The sequence below is a fragment of the Nilaparvata lugens genome, unplaced genomic scaffold (genome assembly GCF_014356525.2).
Source record: "Nilaparvata lugens isolate BPH unplaced genomic scaffold, ASM1435652v1 scaffold8743, whole genome shotgun sequence".
NCBI classification, from domain to species: Eukaryota; Metazoa; Arthropoda; class Insecta; order Hemiptera; family Delphacidae; genus Nilaparvata; species Nilaparvata lugens.
The window spans coordinates 1-5,735 of NW_024094487.1; the positions used below are offsets into that span (position 1 = coordinate 1).

General features: G+C 36.4%; 1 long non-coding RNA gene across 1 annotated transcript; it reads left to right on the forward strand.

Annotated features, from left to right (window-relative positions):
• The first annotated feature begins 1,540 nt into the window (after positions 1–1,540).
• On the forward strand, positions 1,541–5,142 carry LOC120349211. The gene is made up of 4 exons (XR_005570306.1): positions 1,541–1,705; positions 2,445–2,572; positions 4,315–4,416; positions 4,987–5,142. It is a non-coding gene; the product is annotated as an uncharacterized LOC120349211 (long non-coding RNA).
• The last annotated feature ends 593 nt before the right edge of the window (positions 5,143–5,735 follow it).

Consider the following 5,735-nt stretch of genomic DNA (forward strand, 5'->3'; position numbering starts at 1 on the left):
ACAACTTTAGTACACACCACATGAAACTCGCAATCACTGTTCACTGCCATCTCGATAATCTCATCATTGGGCCAACATGTGGCTGCGCATAAGGACCCTTATTACTGCCTTGGCGGCTCCACCGGTTTATTACCGCGTGTCAGCGCGTTCTACTGACTGCTACAAGTCACCACCAGGTTTCTAGTGGTCGGATATCTGTATTCGCCTCACTTGTTTGTGCTGTCCACGTTGGCAGCAGATGATGTCGAATCGATGACATGAATCATTTTGTAGTGGGATAGCTCTAGGTGAACTAGAGACTCGACTGCACTGGATATAGAGTGCTGTCTTTGAGTCTTTATACCCGCTCACCCTGAGGGTTGAAGGTTGGGGCCGGCAACGATAAGATAGCCTTGGATGCAGTAGCTAGATTTTAGGAGTTGATAAGTGACGTCGTTCGGCCCCTCGAAATAAACTCCTAATAGCCTCTCTTATTTGGAAAGTCCAGAAAGTTGGTTATGTATTATAATTTAAACCATTTATTCATTAATGCTCATGTTTTCCTAGTTTTATCCCAACCTAGTAATAATAACAGTTTAGTTTGTTGAAACATCAACTTGATAAATAGCCTACTTCTAATGATAAATCTATAATAAAGGAAGGAATCGGCATGTTGGGGATAGGAAATACACAAACGACGCATAATCACGTCTCAACTACTCAACTGATTAACTTGAATGTTGCTTATAGATTCTTTATCTACTGAGGATGTTATAGGCCTTTTTAAATCGTTCAAGATCTCAGTAGGTAGATTTTGTAAAGTTTTCAGTTGCCAGGGTTCACGGGTTACACCTGCTAATGGACAATTATTTGCTCTTTAAATATGAGTGCTCTACAGTAAGATTGTAAACTTTAATTATATGTGTCTGTTTTTGCAGTGACTCAATGTGGATTGTGAAGACACAGAAGGGGACGCATTTGGATCTTGAATCATGAATGTTGAATCTTGATGCTCACAGAAAGGAAGTCAACCAGACAGGTGGGACACACAACTTAATTTACTTATTCTAGTTATAATAAGTATATACTTACTTCTTACTAAGTTAATAAACACCAACTCTATGTAATATATCTATTTTTATGATCTGGTAGTATCCGAATCGAAATACTTCTACTACCAATTGAAAAATTGCACTATAGTGTTCGATTTTGATGACACTACAGTCTAAATTTTGAATAATAGTTATTAAAAACTATTACCCACGTTTAGAGCGCTTTCGATTTTCAAATCCATTTTTAACACACATTAATAACTATTATTCAAAAATTGGACTGTAGTGTCGTCAAAAATACGAGTAGATCAAAATTGAATTATCAACTAGCAGTTGGTCATGGATAGTGAAATAGATGAGTACTATAGTGAGGTCTATAGAGTAATATAGAATCTTGGCCCACAGATATTCGTAAATTGGGAAACACAACTTTAAAAATATAACATTGAAATATTGAAATATTATTTGCAGGATTGAGACCACAATAGGAGGTATAAAGTCCCTTGATAATTATGAAAATAGAAACGTTATAGTGAGGTCCACGTTATAATGGCAGTGGAGGAAAGTAGGAGAACAACGTTGCCAATTATCTGCCTTGCCACTGCCTTCTGAAGAGGATAGCTTGGTCAATTTTACCACCAACTTTGGTCAATATCTATTGTTAGTTCCTAAAGGTAGTGGAGAAAAATAGAAGAACAACATTGCCAATAATTATACATAAATATCAGATGTACTGGTATCAGCTATCCTCTTCAAAAGACAGAGAATTGGCAACGTTGTTCTTCTATTTTTCTAGTGGAGAAAGATAGGAGAACAGTAGGGCCGATTCTGTACCTTCTATAGAGGATAGCTGATACCGTTAAGCCTATATCTGATCTGATATCAACTGTTCATTCTTGTTAAAAATAATTAATTATATTTCATTTGGGATTCCATCCCTTCCAGTTAGGCCGCAACTCCACCTCAGCATCTTCATTTCAGTGACCCCCAGTCTGTGTTCATGGGCTTTCTTAACTGCCCAGGCCTCCGCTCCGTATGTCAACGCGGGCCGCACGACACGACTGTTTTACAGATTTTGCCCTTAAGTTTTTCATTCCTTCTATCACAAAGTATTGCAGTTATTTTCCTCCAATTCATCAATTAATTTACTAGATGTGCTATTTCGTTGGCCTGTTCTCCGTCTGCATCAAAGGTTGAGCCCAGCTAATAAGAGTATAGAAACTCTAACCTGTACTAAACATGATTATTTCAAGTATGCATTGTGATGATCTATGAATTAATTTCTATTATACATTTTTCATTATCTCATTTCCATTTTCATATGATGTGTCTGATAATTCGTGAACTGTGATTCCATTCATTCATCTGTGAATTTATTATATTGTCATCCAATTTATCTATGTTCTGTTACAGGCTCTGAAAATTGATGAAATGGAACAAATTATTTGGACAAGACACTAGAAAAATTCTACTCGGTCGGTTTTGAAATCATACCTCAAGAAACTTGCGAGATCTTCGTCTGCACTGCACTAGCATTTCAGGTAATTATCCAACTAGCCTACTATTTTGTATTCATTTCAGTGACAAATATTCATTTGTACCGTAAATGAATAAATGAATAGCCTATCACAACTGAAATAGAGAGCAAACCTTTGTTTAGGAGGAAATTAAAAGACTCGAATAGTGCTTTTACAGTGCTACAGAACTTTTCGAATCAAGACAAGTTGAACTCATGATTGCTGTGTTCAGAAATAAATGTATTAATACAACGTTATATGTATGCTACTTTATTGTATATGACAATTGTAAATATTGGTGACATACTCAGTTATGCAGAAATAAAGGTTATAATTATTATCAAATACGTCCGTTCTTTAGACCTCACCGCTCGGTGAGTGGTACCATAGATATAGATAGCATAATTAGAAGTGCCATAGTAGAGGGCGTCTATGTGACGCTGGTGGTCTCTAATACTGTGCCGTTCTTACAACCTCACCCGTCCAAAACAGTAATAATTGACAGTAGTCGACAGTAGAACTTCCGTCAGGAACTCCACACTAATAAAAAGCCATTCGTATATTTGATACTGTATACTATAATATTATTATATGGGCTGGAATATACTACCACCGTTTGTATGTGTTTCGTATGACAAAAGTGTGTGAAGGAATGTCTAAAACTTGGGAATTCCAGTCGCGATGCAAATCATTCATTCATTCACTATTATAATTTTTACCACACTTGATTGTTTCTTTTCAGCCATTGGTGATAAGATGCTAAAAAAACCATGCCATTGGCGGTATTCGAACCAACAACGAGCACAACGCAGCCATAGCAGCTGCTTGAGGCCGGATTGTATTTTTAATTATTTAAAAACTATTAAACAATAGATACCAAATCCTCAAAATTGATAATAAACCAGCCTTGATTATAGTCTTGCACAGGGAACAGTCCTGTCTCCGATTCTCTTCCTAATCTACATGAATGATCTTCCCAAGTTAGAATTAAAAATGGAGTGTCAATCGCTTTTGCCGATGACACTTGATTGTTATTCAAGGGAGCCAATTGGGAGGATACTAAGAAAGCAGCAGAATCCGGGCTCAAAATAGTGAAATCCTGGTTCTACTTCTTCCTCACCCCTGTTTCTCTTCCCGATATTTTCAATGCATGTTAGTTAACATAACTAAGTTGCATGTTATCCCTTTATGATTTTCTTGCATTATTGTTAGTCATTGAACACTCAGCATCTGTGCTCAGGTTTTTTCAAACCTTGCAGGGAACCGTTCGGCCCCTCGAAATAAACTCCTAATAGCCGCCTCTCTTATTTGGAAAGTCCAGAAAGTTGGTTATGTATTATAATTTAAACCATTTATTAATTAATGCTCATGTTTTCCTAGTTTTATCCCAACCTAGCAAATAATAACAGTTTAGTTTGTTGAAACATCAACTTGATAAATAGCCTACTTCTAATGATATATCTATAATATAATAAAGGAAGGAATCGGCTTATACATGTTGGGGATAGGAAATACACGAACGACGCATCATCACGTCTCAACTACTCAACTGATTAACTTGAAATGTTGCTTATAGATTCTTTATTTACTGAGGATGGTTATAGGCCTTTTTTAAATCGTTCAAGATCTCAGTAGGTAGATTTTGTAAAGTTTTCAGTTGCCAGGGTTCACGGGTTACACCTGCTAATGGACAATTATTTGCTCTTTAAATATGAGTGCTCTACAGTAAGATTGTAAACTTTAATTATATGTGTCTGTTTTTGCAGTGACTCAATGTGGATTGTGAAGACACAGAAGGGGACGCATTTGGATCTTGAATCATGAATGTTGAATCTTGATGCTCACAGAAAAGGAAGTCAACCAGACAGGTGGGACACACAACTTAAGTTACTTATTCTCAGTTATAATCAAGTATACTTACTTCTTACTAAGTTAATAGGTACTTACGTACAACTTAATAGTTGCTACAGTACCCTTTTCTGGCTATCAAGTTTGTTAGTGGCTCAATTCAGGGCAGTATTTTATCACCAACTCTATGTAATATATCTATTTTGATGATCTGGTAGTATCCGAATCGAAATACTTCTACTACTAATTGAAAAATTGCACTATAGTGTTCGATTTTGATGACACTACAGTCTGAATTTTGAATAATAGTTATTAAAAACTATTACCCACGTTTAGAGCGCTTTCGATTTTCAAATCCATTTTTTAACACACATTAATAACTATTATTCAAAAATTGGACTGTAGTGTCGTCAAAAATACGAGTAGATCAAAATTGAATTATCAACTAGCAGTTGGTCATGGATAGTGAAATAGATGAGTACTATAGTGAGGTCTATAGAGTAATATAGAATCTTGGCCCACAGATATTCGTAAATTGGGAAACACAACTTTAAAAATATAACATTGAAATATTGAAATATTATTTGCAGGATTGAGACCACAATAGGAGGCATAAAGTCCCTTGATAATTTTGAAAACAGAGACGTTATAGTGAGGTCCACGTTATAATGGCAGTGGAGGAAAGTAGGAGAACAACGTTGCCAATTATCTGCCTTGCCACTGCCTTCTGAAGAGGATAGCTTGGTCAATTTACCACCAACTTTGGTCAATATCTATAGTTAGTTCCTAAAGGTAGTGGAGAAAAATAGAAGGACAACATTGCCAATAATTATACATAAATATCAGATGTACTGGTATCAGCTATCCTCTTCAAAAGACAGAGAATTGGCAACGTTGTTCTTCTATTTTTAGATAGGAGAACAGTAGGGCCGATTCTGTACCTTCTATAGAGGATAGCTGATACCGTTAAGCCTATATCTGATCTGATATCAACTGTTCATTCTTGTTAAAAATAATTAATTATATTTCATTTGGGATTTCATCCCTTCCAGTTAGGCCGCAACTCCACCTCAGCATCTTCATTTCAGTGACCTCCAGTCTGTGTTCATGGGCTTTCTTAACTGCCCAGGCCTCCGCTCCGTATGTCAACGCGGGCCGCACGACACGACTGTTTTATAGATTTTGCCCTTAAGTTTGTCATTCCTTCTATCACAAAGTATTGCAGTCATTTTCCTCCAATTCATCAATTAATTTACTAGATGTGCTATTTCATTGGCCTGTTCTCCGTCTGCATCAAAGGTTGAGCCCAGCTAATAAGAGTATAGAAACTCTAACTTGT